Below are 14,159 nucleotides of genomic sequence, written 5' to 3' on the forward strand. Positions count from 1 at the left end.
AGGTGGGAGTATGGCAACAAGAAAGCAGTCCTCACACATGTGCTCCATGAGTCGAGAAACAACTTAAAGTGCCTGGAGTTAGAGAGAGTGAAAGGGAAAGACTGCACTTGCTTTTCTGCTCCACGTCTGTGGGTAATGGCGTGGGTCATGCCAGGAAAACTCAAGTGCAGCGACAGAGCTACCTTGTCTGTGCACTTCTCTCCAACACGTGGGTCAGCAGGTCTTTCGACTCACTCTTAGCAAAAAATGCCAGTTCCAGATTGAAGTGAATAGCTGCCTTGTGATGGGGAGGCCTTTGGAGCTAGCATCTGTGGAACTGGGGTTATATTCTGAGCTTAGCCTCATTGGACTCAGTTTTCTTCTGGGTAAAGCCATCTGTTCCTTCTTCCTTCCTTTCCATCCTCCCTTTCTCCCTAGCCTTTCTCACTTACACGCTTCCTCTGTCCCTTCATTCTTAGCGCTCATTTTGATTTCTGGTTTTCTCTTTGATTTTCATGAGGAAAATTTAATCAAGCCACTTTGACATACAAACCCTTAAAGCTGAAGCTCATTTATTGGGATACAGCAGTTAAAAATACGAAAACACCAAGCCTTCCATTTCCCTCTTTCCCATTTCCTCATTCCATTGTTCAGGGGGCCTCTTGTGGACTTGTAGGGCTGGTGCTTTGATGCAGAAACAGTGGACATGACAAATAGTACTTCTCAGATGGGTCTTAAACACTCAGCGTATAGCCAAGAACCCCATAAGTATTTGTCCCAGAATAGATACTGAAGAGGAAGGTTGGGTTGCACCTGATGTCTCAAGGCCCTTAGGGAAACTCTCAACCTAGCTTGACTGAAGAAATTAATTTAAGCTCTCAAGAGTGCCCTTCTGGACTTTGGAAATGGAGACTGGCCAATATATGGTCACTTTCTCCCTTGATCAAGTTGGCCAGTCTCTTGACTTCTAGAATTTCCTTATTATTCCTGCTTGTCCAGCACATACCCTACTTATGTGTAGGGTCTGTGGGTTTATTAATCCCTTCTTCCAAACCTTTTCTCACCACAGGACTCCTTAATCGACATTTCCTGTGATTGTTTAGCACAACATTTTGGATGCAAATTTATTAATTTATTGACCTACATTAATACTGCTCACTTTATGCTTGTATCTAGAGTTTCTTCTAATTCTAGTTAATAAAAATATGCCAGTAAAGACACAAAAGATTATTTGAGAGGTGAAATATTCCTGGAATCATTTTATCCTGTTGCAACCATTAATTCTTCAAGATGGTATAGCGTGTGTCATTATGTGCCAAAAATGAGCTTATTGAATGTTCCAACGTGAGTAAACAAATATAATGGTTATTTTCTAAGTAGAGTCTAAGAAAAGGAAAGCTGATTGCCTTCAGTTATGGAAATTGGGAACAGAAGTGTGATCATGCATAAAATACCAAGTTCTGCAAATTCCAGGGTGAGTGACAAAGATCCAGGTTGCCTTTTGCTGCTGATTTTTAAGCATATCATAAATGTACATGCTTGCAGTTCTAAGTTACCTGCTTAGAATATTCTATTGGAAAACGGTGCTCTTGGCCTAAAATTTCAACCCTGACTGTAAGATGACTATCACCTCTTTAGAGATAGCCTTCTGCTGCAAAAACTGAAAAATTCTATTAGATCCAAAAAGTGCTGCTGGCCTGAGGGTCAGCATGCATTATGTTGGGGTATTCCCATTTGCTCCAGAATAGTCTATTCATCACTTGCTGTTCAGGAGTAAGAGCTGACCTACCACAGGTGTTAAGGGCAACCAAATATGCAGCTCCAGGGAGCAGTGTTTATACAGTGTTACTCCAGTGTGGGCAAACATTGTATCTGTTTAAAGTTATATCCTTGAATCTCCTCTTGGCCTTTTGACTGAGATCAAGTATAAAATTACACCTTTGACTCTATAAGCCCTGATGTGATTTTTAGGTAAATAATTGTGAGGTAATAGGAAAGGAAGATGCACTTTTAAGTCCTGACCCTCCTCTTTATATTCCTTTCAGAGATTCAATTGCTTTGTCTTTAAAATTAAAGGATTGAAAAACAATTGAGCTCTTGGAGCTAGAGAATAGAAGGGTGGTTACCAGAGACTGGGAAGGGTAGTGGGAGGTTGGAGGGGAGGTGGGGATGGTTAATGGGTGGGGGCAAGAATGGATAAGACTTAGTAAATATAGTCAATAATAATTGTACATTTTAAAAAAAGTATAATTGGATTATTTGTGACACAAAGGATAAATACTTGAGGTGGTGGATACCCCCATTTCCCCTGATGTGATTATTATGCATTGCATGCCTGTATCAAAACGTCTCATATGTTCCATAAATATATACACCTCTTATGTATTCAAAAAAATTAAAAATTAAAAAATTAAAGGATTGAACTACAAAGGTCTGTAAGATTCTTCCAAGGTCTAGTAGCTTATTTTCTTGCTTTGCTTTAGGCTTTCCAGCTGGTTTGGGGCAGGCCAAGGCTTAGAACTGGACTTGGCCCAGTTTTTTTTCTGCTATACCACACTACACTTTTACATTCTTTAAAACTTTGGCTTTAAGTAAACTTCTAGTCAATTCCCACTGAAATATTTTTTCCTGCAGGATTTACTAGTACCTCTTCGAAACTGGACTGTGAGTACCAACACTTGGTAAACTCCTATTAGGAAAAATTTGTGCACTCCCACAGAAAAAGACAATTGAATTTCAAATTGAAAATTGCCTTGTGATAATTGTGTGTAATTAATCTTTCCATTCATTTTCGCTTGACATTTTCTTTCTTTAGGATGGGACACCTTGTAAGCAGTTATCTTTTGCAGAGAATCCTATTAAAATTGTTTCATGAAAATGTGTTTCCATGCCAATGCAAATGCTTCATGAGTGATTGACCAGTGTTTAGCATGCATGTGAGAGATTTTTGTGTATTTTACTTAAAGTAAAAAAATCTGAATTTATCACTTTTTGCAAACATTATTCAAAAGTGAATATAAATTGATTGAAAGCATTTTGGGAAAGGCCTTTTTTATCCTTTTGTAGTTCTACTTCACACCATTACTTAGCAAATTTTAGGTGCTCAATAAATGTTTACCAGTTGCTTAACTGAAGGCAGTTTCTAGTCACTGACTAGTTAATTTCTTGAAGGAGGCTCTCACACCGTCTGTGCCTTCTCTAGCTGTATTTACCCAAGCAACTTTGAGCAGGACTGTTTTTTCATTAATTTTTCAGAGACCACTGCGTACCAGGGACTGCACGTAGGCACTGGGGACCCGATTAAAAGTCCCAGTCCTGGCCGGGCATGGTGGCTCAAGCCTGTAGTCCCTGCACTTTGGGAGGCCGAGACGGGCGGATGACGAGGTCAGGAGATCAAGACCATCCTGGCTAACACGATGAAACCCCGTCTCTACTAAAAAATACAAAAAAACTAGCCAGGCAAGGTGGCGGGCGCCTGTAGTCCCAGCTACTCGGGAGGCTGAGGCAGGAGAATGGCGTAAACCCGGGAGGCGGAGCTTGCAGTGAGCCGAGATCCAGCCCCTGTACTCCAGCCTGGGCGACAGAGCGAGACTCCATCTCAAAAAAAAAAAAAAAAAAAAGTCCCAGTCCTGCCCTCAAGACACTCAGCATTGGGTGAGGGATGGGATTAACAAGTAATAAAGACAGTCACTGTATACTTGATGGCCACAGTGATGGCAGGCAGGCACAGAAAGTGAGGAAAACAGTCTTCAACCCAAGGCAGCCTTCCCCACAGACACCAGCTTCAGGAAACAACATCTGGCCTGCATTTTTAAGAGTGACCTTAGTTTGCTAGGACTTTGTTATTGCTATTTTTATTGCTATTTTTACTTTTGAACAGTGGCAGGGATGTGAGGAGAAGACTAAAGGAGTCATATGTCTGGATGTGTTCTAGTTCTTCATTTGTCCTCCCTACTTTGGGCTGGTCATTAGCTCAGATATTGTGTTGTGTGGCAGATTGGCCTCTCTTTCAACGCTACAGGCAGATACATAAAAGGGGCACAGTCCATCCCCAGGGAGCTGGTCCTGGCAGCTTCCCTTTGGCTCCACTGCCAGGGTTCTCCTGCCTGAGCAGCATTGGCTCTGGCCCACTGCTCCTGCCTTGAGGCCTAGGGCCACGTTGAGAGCCAAGAGGATGGAAGCTTCCTGCTAGAAGCCTAAATAACATGAAAGGGTAGGGCTAGGAAGGCCAAGTGACACAATTAACCTGCCAGAAGGGCATTCACAGTGCACTGCCATTGGTGTTGAATGAGGACTGGAATTCTAAAGACAAGCTCAGCATACTGATTGGCAAATGGTACTAGTTGATCCAAATACTCCCTCTGTGCTAGCTGGAATGTATCGCTAATCATAACTTGTATTTGCTGCTGCTAGAGGGCCTCTACAGTATCTGTCAGTCAAATTTAAAAATAATTTTAATTTGCCTTCTCTCATGTCTTTGATCAGAAAGGTGGAGGAAGCCTTCAAATGATGATGCCCCACATAAAAAAAGGGGCTTAACTCTGTATCTCCAGACTCCTGGGGCGACAGCACCATACATTTTTGGCTACCGAGGGGAGAAAAGCGGGCTTCAGTGTTCTTCCTCTGCCTCCTCAGCCCCTGTCAGAGCCTGCTCAACCCCTAGAAGCCCTGACCACCTTGGCAGAGGGGCTGTTTACCTGATGCACAACTAGCAGAGCAAATGCCCATGGGCAGTTACCCCAGCACCTTCACCCTACCCCAAGCATTCCCCCCATGGACCCCTAAATCCTGGTCTTTCTGCCTAAGAAATCCACGTACATTATTTATGAGGTAAAAGACTGAATTAATTTTAAATTGGCTTGTGCCCTTTCAGTTTAACTCAACTTGTTCCCTTTCCTGTTTCTTAGCCCTAGGGGTCCGTATTTGGTTCAAAAACTCGTAAGAATGTTTCCCACATCATAATGCTGGATTGAAAGCACGGGAGTAACAACATCCCTGCATCTGCTGTCCGACGAGTTTTGTGGCTTCCCCTCCTTTCAGGGCTTTAAATCCAACCAGGGCTGTGGACAGAAACTGGACTGTGGTAGCAATGACCTTGGGCCTACTGTAAGCCAATATTCCCTGTGTTGGCCTACAGCCTTCCAGATTTAAGCCCCACAGCTGGAGATAGAGTCTCTGCCACTTTAGAAAGAGGAGTCTGGGGCCGGGCACAGTGGCTCACGCCTGTAATCCCAACACTGTGGGAGGCCGACGCGGGCAGATCACAAGGTCAGGAGATCGAGATCATCCTGGCTAACACGGTGAAGCCCCGTCTCTACTAAAAAAATATATACATAAAAAATTAGCCGGGCGTGGTGGCATGCACCTGTAGTCGCAGCTACTCGGGAGACTGAGGCAGGAGAATGGCGTGAACCCAGGAGGCGGAGCTTGCAGTGAGCCAAGATCGCGCCACTGCACTCCAGCCTGGGAGACAGAGCAAGACTCTGTCTCAAAAAAAAAAAAAAAAAAAGAGGAGTCTGGTAGCAGTAGTGGAAGTGAGGCTGGAAGTTGAGACACCCATTAGGAGACTGTGGTCCCTGCTAAGGATGCCAATTGCGTGATGTTAAGCAGGTATATGGGAGTGGAGAGCAGAGGATAGATGCAAGAGGGGCTCAAGGGAGATTCGAGGGGACTTTGTGGCTGACTAGATGAGGGAGACACTAGGGAGGCCGTAGTCCTGATGATTCTAAGGTTTGTGGCTGATGACTGGGCAAGCTGTGGGACCTCCAATAGAAAGAGGAAAAGAAAGGAAAGTGTGAAAGCAAAGGGAGATGAACTCAATTTAGATTCCATTGAGTTTGTTTTTGTTTTTGTTTGTTTGTTTTTGAGACGGAGTTTCGCTCTTGTTTCCCAGGCTACAGTGCAATGGCTCAATCTCGGCTCACTGCAACCTCTGCCTTTTGAGTTCAAGCAGTTCTCTTGCCTCAGCCTCCCAAGTAGCTGGGATTATAGGCATGCACCACCACACTTGGCTAATTTTGTGTTAGTAGAGATGGGGTTTCACCATGTCTGGTTTAAGCTGCCTGTGACACAGCCTTGTGAAAAGTCATCAGTAATATGGAAATGTGTCCTCTTGCCCTCAAACATATTTATTTCACTTGAATACTCTGAAGACTTTTCTGAGCTTGGGTCTCAGAGCTCTAGGAATCTAGCCAGGTGTGAGAATGTTTGTGACAGAAAGTGACTGGATGCACCAGTACATCCTGGCGCAGCACTTTGGTGCCATTGTACATGGAGTACACGATAGACTGCTGTTCTCTAGAGCAACAGCAAATTTGTTTTCTGAAATGTAGTTTAAGCATGTGTTGAATAGGATGTGATATGTGTTTCTAAGAGATTGTAGATGCTGTGTGCACAACACGTGTGTGCTTTGCTCTTCATTCTCTGTGTGGTTTCTCATCCCTACGATTAGTTGTGGTCCTTTAATTAGTTGTTAATTCGTTGTTAAATTCTGGCCTGAACCAAAGGCAAAAGAGAGTGACCATGGTTCACTGTTACTTTTAGTTGTTAAAGGTATTTTGTACCTTGACTATTTAGATCCTCACCAAACTTTTAATTCAGACATCTGAAGTCTTTCAGTGGCATTTACATTGTCAAATATCAGAGTAAAGTAGAATGCCCTGTCTACAGTGAAACTGCTTTGGAAAGGCTGGTCATTTTTTGCTAGTGTTTCCTTGCTGTGTCCTTGGTATTTCAGAGCTGTCCTCTTTAAGCACTGAAGCAATTAGTTTTGCGAAGGCTGATTCTTCAGGGTCCAGTGCTCTCCTGCCTTTCATTTGCTGAAACTGTACATTTTAATGAAGTTGTTTCATCTATGTTGCCAAACACTAGAATTTTGCTGCTTTAATTCTAATTATCTCTACTGGCAAATGCTATGTTTTATTAGAGCCCTCAAGTGTTTTGTTTATTAAATGTCCATACACTGGTATTAGGCACATAAATTAGCTCAGCTGGGCTTATGGATTACGGATGAAGGAGTTGAATATTTTCGTCATAATGTTAAAGTATAGTGGGATTGCCTTTTGTGGGCTCTCAACGATGCCATCTTCTGCGAGTCGCTTCCTTTTTCCCCCAGCAGTCAGTGTGAACACAAGTGTCTGAATAATGTGACTATTGATAGTGGCCCTAGTATGTATTTTTATTTTGTGCTCATTCTTTCCTTTCCTGTAATTGCCTAATACCCACATCATGCTTCTTGGGTTATACTTTTTTTTTTTTTGAGATAGAATCTTGCTCTGTCGCCCAGGCTGGAGTGCAGTGGCGTGATCTCGGCCCACTGCAAGCTCCGCCTCCTGGGTTCATGACATTCTCCTGCCTCAGCATCCCGAGTGACTGGGACTGCGGGCACCTACCACCATGCCCGGCTGATTTTTTTTTTTTTTTTGTATTTTTAGTAGAGACGGGGTTTCACCATGTTAGCCAGGATAGTCTCAATCTCCTGACCTTGTGATCCGCCCGCCTTGGCCTCCCAAAGTGCTGGGATTACAGGCATTGTGGGTTATACATCTTACAGTGTAGTGAAAAACATTGAGGGCGCTTATGAAGCCAGAAGATCCCAGTGGTGGGGGGAGGGGATAGGGAACGTTGTGGAATGAAAGGGAGGATAAGCATCACCATTACAGCCCCAGATTAGTGTCTCAGATTTTCACCCCACTCTAGACTTCTTTCAGTTTCTCCCAGGTAACACTGTGGGTCCACAGGTGGTGTTGGTTAACCTGGAGTGTGCTGAACGGCCTGGGTGACCCTGGCACTCTGCCCTCCTTTGATCACTAGGCAATGCTTCATGGTGATTAGGGGCAAGGCTTCTGCCATCCCATAGACCAAATCCCAGCTTCACCAATGAAGAGTTTGGCAAGTTACACTTGACTTCACTAACATTCAGTTCTTAGTGATAAAAACAGTAGGACGATAGCCCCTTCCATGTTTTTGTAAGGGTTGAATGAGATGATGTAGGTGAAGTGGAGTACCGGACATGGCACGTAGTAAGTTCTCAATACATTATCAGTGCTGTCTTGGCCCAGCTCGGGCCCATGTGGCAACTCTGCTTGTAACTGGGCCCCTGACCCTGTCCCAAAAACCTTGTTGCAGGTCTTCACCTGCTTTCATCTCTCCTTGCATGTATCAGGGCACCAAAAGTATAGACTCCTTGCTTTATTAATGAGCTGTGAGGATTGAAAAAATATATATATCAAGATTTTACCTAATTTCCTGTATTGCTCTTTTACCCTGGGATTCAGTCTTAAATTTGGAGGAGTGGGAGGGGCTCTCCCAGAGGAGCATCTAATGATGATAGTCTTTAGTCAGAACCATCCCTCCCCTCCAACTCTGACCTATGGTCTTTGAATGAAACATGCGCGCCCTTGTCTCTTTCCACCAATCTTCCAGTTATACCCAAGAAGAAGTTGAGCCCCACATGTTTACTCTCAAGTTTTCTCTTTTCATATATTCCTCTCCTCTGACTTTAAGAGGCAAATGTAATGTTTTTCAATGCACAGTTTACCCCCGTAAGCTAATATGATTGTGAACAAGAAAAAAACCTTATTAAAGTTGCTAAGATAAATGAAATAGCACAGTTTGATACAAGTTAATAGAAGTATGCTTAATTCACATTTACACCTTCTCAACTGCCCTTTGCATGGGTTTAGCATTCTTTCTGGGGAAATGATGCTCTAGACCAGAGCAGCAGCTCTCTTAGTTCACCTAGAGAACCGTGTCATCAGCTTGAGCAGAAGCAATTACTGTGCTCTCAAAGTCTCCCTCCACTGCACTATGTAAGAAGGCATATATACCTATAAGAGGGAAGAGCAAGTAAAGATAGTTCTGTAATATAATTTTTATAAAGCCCTTACTTTATTCTGAGCAAAGTTTATGATCTATGGATAGTTTATAAACCAACAAAGATAATAAAGAAAACAGTGTTTTTTAATAACGTCTAGAACAGAAGTGGAACCGTTTCCTTCAGGCTGGTTATGGGATTATTCATCTCTTTTTTTATTCTGTGCATTAGATATTTTTTTCCTAAGTACTCCTAGTAATAATGTTAGTGGGGAAGTTTGATAGAGTGTACCTTCGTTGTATACCCCTCTGCAGATTGAGTAGTGGGGCAGGCAGAGGCCTTTATTCTGCAGTGACTCTGGGACCTGCAGGAAGGGGGCGCCAGGACCTGATTGACTGGGATCTGATTCTGTGTTCTTAGCGTCTAGGGTGAGTTAGCTTTTGTACTGAAGGAAGTACCTATATCAACAAGTGGCACTCACTCATGAGTACAGGAAAAGCTGAGGTATTGGCTTCAGAATGAGCAAAGTTATTGCCAAGGGTATTGTAGGAAATGTGCATTTAGTTACAAAAATGTGTATCTCAAAGAAACAATAGTTTTATTTCTAGTAAGACTGACCTATATTTGCTGACAGATGAGTCTTTGAACAAGGAGCAGTATGTGTCATTTTACCAAATGGGACCAAAAATAAAAGATTTATTAGCTTCACTTTCTTCACAAGAACAGGTTTTCTATGTATCGTTAGTTATTTTATCACGAGTAACATGTAGTGTCATCTTGGTGCTTATTAATCACCCTTTCCTTCCAACCAACTGTAAGAATAATTAGATGAAATTGGTGGCAGACCATCGCTTCCACATTAATCTTCTTAAGCTGGTGTCAGTGAAACATTCAAACATTAACATTCACTGCAAAAGTGCTCTTAAGCGTGTGTTTCTGAAGTTCAAAATTTTTAGTCATCAATATTTGGAAAGCAAACACTTTGTCTTGTGTTAAACAATGGCATACATGGCAAAACCTATATGAAATCAAGTGGCTCTCATCAGTGGGAGGTACAGATCTGCTGAGAAAGCAGTTTCAGAGCCAGGTTCAGTGTGGGTATTTTTGTAAGCCTTGGATACCACCTGTCCAATCAAGAGATTCCTGGATTCTCTGCTTCATGTTCTCTCTCTCATACCCAGGCCATTAGAAGCCTCACCATTTAGAAGATCATGGGGCAGAGGAAAAGACAGGATGATGAAGCTGTCACTGGCTCTTAATGCTTCTGCCCATGTGAGTTTAATTGACCAAATCAAGTATCATTTTCATCACTAGTGTCATTTTCCAAGCAGGCAGGGAAATGCCATTCTACCGTATACCTAGGAGAGATAAGTGGGAAATGTGTTAGTCATTCATAATGACTAACTCAAAAAAAAAGTAGGGTAGTCATTAAAATGGAAAGCTGGTTTGTTGAAAAGTCTGATATCATCTATAGATAAAACTTTGGTGAGTCTGATCAACAAGAGAGAGGACGCCGTGTAAAAGGCATCATAAATAGGGTCCAGGGAAGTTTTGTGAAGGTGTAATAGAATGCTTTGTAGGATTTTATTACAACATGTTTGAAAATCTAGATGTTGTAGATGGTTTTCTAGGGAAATAGAAATAACCACATTGGTTCAAGATGTTGTAGATGCCTGAGTAGAAGTGTTTTGTTTTTCAGTTTCTTTTTAAGTTCTACTGGTATGATATCGTGAAGTATATATTTGATCTTCTCCCCTGTTTCCTAGCATATAACTCCTAAAATCCTTAGAAACTCTGTCTTCAGGTGCTGTCATTTTGTATGCTAATGAGTTGATGGCTGGCATCCCCTACGGTAGCTTCAGGATGGTGGCTTGTCACCTGAAAGACCAAGGCAACATTAGAGGGCTGAAAACTTTCAGTCGCAATCCCCAACCTCTGGGGAGGGGAAAGGGGCTGAGATTAGGTTGATCACTTACAGCCAGTGATATAATCAGTCTTGCCTACATAACAGAGCTTCCATAAAAACCCCAAAGGACCGATAACAGAACCCCAAAGTTCAGAGAACTTCCGCATAGCTGAATATGTACAGGTTGCTGGAGGGTGGTGTGCCCAGGGAAGACACAGAAGCTCCACAGCTCTTCTCCCATACTTTGCACTATGCATCTCTCCATCCATGTCTTTTGTAATATCCTTTATAGTAAAATGGTAAATGTGTTTTCCTGAATTCTGTGAGCCGCTCTAGTAAATTAATTGAACCCAAAGAGGGAATCACGGGAACCCCAACTTGATGCTAGTGGGTCAGAAGTTCTAGAGCCCCAGACTTGCGATGAGTGTCAGAATAAGGGAGGAGGGCGTAGCCTTGTGGGACTGAGCCCTCGCCCTATGGGGTCTGATACTATTTCCAGGTAGATGGTGTGGAGTTGAATCAGAGAACACTCAGCTTGTGTTAGCTGCAGAATCGATTGCTTGCTTCATGTGTGGGGAAAATCCCCACGCATTTGGTCACAGAAGTCTCCTGTGTTGATTATTACTGAGTGAGAAAAGAGAAAAAGCACTTTGAATTTATGTGTGTTTTTCCACACAACTGGCAGAAATGTATGGAGGCTAGTTGCTTGTATGAGTGAGTTCTACCAGATCTCCTAGAAACACATATTAGATGCACAATAAATATTTTTGGAATAAAATGGATGGACAAGGTTAGCATGAGATTGATACTAAAATCAGAAGAGGGTGTCACTCATCAGTCAGTATCACTTATGAACATAGATGCAACAATCCTAAAGAAACTTAGCTGACAGAGTCTAGAAGTATATTAAGAGAATAAACACGTGTCTACGTCTTCAAATCTTTGCTCAGATGTCATTTTCTGAAGGAGCTATGCTTTGCTTGCTCTAGCATTGCAGCTTCCCCTGCAGCACTCCAAGCCACCTTGTCCTGTTCCCTATTTTCTCTCATAGCGTATATCACCTTCTAACATATCTTGTAATTGTTTGTTATGTTATTTATCGTCTTCTCCTCGTGGTACAAGGTAAACACCATAAGGGCAGGGCTTTTCTTCTGTTTTGTTCACTGATACAAGCCAACTACCTAGAATAGTTGGCACTTAGTATTTGTTGCAAAAATAAATAATCCTGAATGTAAAATAAGGATCCTTGATTGGATTCCGGAAGAGAAAAGGCCATCAGTGGAAAACTGGTGCCACTTGAATAGTCTGTAGCTGAGTTGTTAATATCTGTAAATTTCTTAGTTTTGATGAATATCACATGTTTAGGGTAAGATGTTAACATGAGGGAAAACTGGGTGATGGGTATATGGAAACTCTCTGTACTATCTTTGAAACTCTTCTATAAAGCTTAAGTTATTGAAAAAGAAAAGCTTATTAATGAATTAAGAGATACCAAGAGGCTTCAGCATTTAAAAAGTAAAATAAAATTTCTGTTAAATGCTAGGCATGGTGGCTCACGCCTGTAATCCCAGCACTTTGGGAGGCTGAGGTGGATGGATTACGAGGTCAAGAGATCGAGACCATCCTGGCCAACACAGTCAAACCCTGTCTCTACTAAAAATACAAAAAGAAAAAAAAATACACAAATTAGCTGGGCATGATGGCACACACCTGTAGTCCCAGCTACTCGGGAGGCTGAGGCAGGAGACTCGCTTGAACCCGGGAGGTGGAGGTTCAGTGAGCCGAGATCACACCACTGCACTCCAGCCTGGCGACAGAGCAAGATTTCATCTCAAAAAATTAAAAAAAAAAAAAAATTCTGTTAAGTGACACCTTCTCAATGAGTCTTACCCTGACCACCCAATTTCAAATCATGTGCAGCCCCACTGCTGCCCTCTCAACCTCGCTTCCCTGCTCTGCCTTTTTCTTTTTTGCCAGAGTACTCTGCTATCTTCTAATACATTATACAGTTCACTTATTTATTATACTTTTTGTTGTCTATTTACATGAGGATAGGGGACTTTGTTCATTAGCATGCCTCAAGTGCCTACTATAGTGCCTGGCACAAAATAGCTATACGTTAAAAAACAACCCCACAGCAAACCATATGTTTCTCTGTGGGTGAGGGGTGGAGAAAGTGAATATGAAAAGGTCTAGATTAAGCCTACTAATTAATATGCTTGTTGCTTTTCAGGGTTGGATTAGTTGTTGGCAGAATAGTCATGGTGAATGGGCACAGGACTTAGAGCGGGGCAAGCTAGATTCCTGGGAGTCCTCACTCTCAGTAGGTACTTATAGGACCCTGAGAGTGAGGAGTACTACCTTACATTTTGCACCCTGTGTGTCTCTCTTGCCTCATCCTAGTTCCAGACTGCAAAGACTGCCTCTTTAGTTTTGAATTATATGAAATTTAATAATTTCAATTATAATCTGTGTTAATTGCTTAATTTTTAAAAATATTCACAGCAGGCCGGGCGCGGTGGCTCAAGCCTGTAATCCCAGCACTTTGGGAGGCCGAGACGGGCGGATCACGAGGTCAGGAGATCGAGACCATCCTGGCTAACACGGTGAAACCCCGTCTTTACTAAAAAAAAAAAAAAAATACAAAAAACTAGCTGGGCGTGGTGGTGGGCGCCTGTAGTCTCAGCTACTCGGGAGGCTGAGGCAGGAGAATGGCGTGAACCCGGGAGGCGGAGCTTGCAGTGAGCTGAGATCTGGCCATTGCACTCCAGCCTGGGTGACAGAGCAAGACTCCGTCTCAAAAAAAAAAAAAAAAAAAATATTCACAGGAATGAAAAAGGGAACAAAAGCAAAGCAAGTTGTTTGTAAGACCCTTTAAAAATTACAAAGAAATGATTCTGCCTTTAAAATGAGAAATTAAGACTAAAGAATAACTCATTTTCCATTCTCTTTAGGACCTAAGTTACTCCCTCCTGTATGATGCTAAGTGTTGAGGAAAGCAAAATTCACAGTTCACTCTTTTAGGTCCAAATGTAGCTTATTGCACTGAAGCAGTAATATAATAAATCAGATCGAATGTACTAAAGTGGGAAAATATCAGTACCAGCATAATGTTGAAACTGCAGAAATATTTGCTTGAAGTAGTTCTCTTTTGTGATCTCAAATTCATCTTCAGGCATGGTCTTCTGAGTTCTACATATTTGAATTCCTTTGTCACCCACCTAAAGCATGGAGGACCATGTGTTATCTCTCAGCTCATGGGCAGGGGAGTCCGTACTGCAGCACTGGTGTCTGAGTGATTTACCTTCCCTCCCAGCTCACTTAGCTCACTGATGGGATTTGTCTTAACACAGAAGGATGTGCTTCATTAAAGTGCAAAAAGGCTATCATTTAACCTTGTGCAAAGAATGAAGCAATGGAGATCATTTGCTCATTTGTCTTTATGATGATGTAATTGTA

General features: G+C 42.3%; 1 protein-coding gene across 4 annotated transcripts in view; it reads left to right on the forward strand.

Moving 5' to 3' along the window:
* Positions 1-14,159, forward strand: part of ULK4 (unc-51 like kinase 4) — a 696,865-nt gene that overhangs the window by 369,567 nt on the left and 313,139 nt on the right. The window lies entirely within an intron of this gene.

This window comes from Theropithecus gelada, chromosome 2 (genome assembly GCF_003255815.1).
Source record: "Theropithecus gelada isolate Dixy chromosome 2, Tgel_1.0, whole genome shotgun sequence".
In the NCBI taxonomy this organism is placed as follows: domain Eukaryota; kingdom Metazoa; phylum Chordata; class Mammalia; order Primates; family Cercopithecidae; genus Theropithecus; species Theropithecus gelada.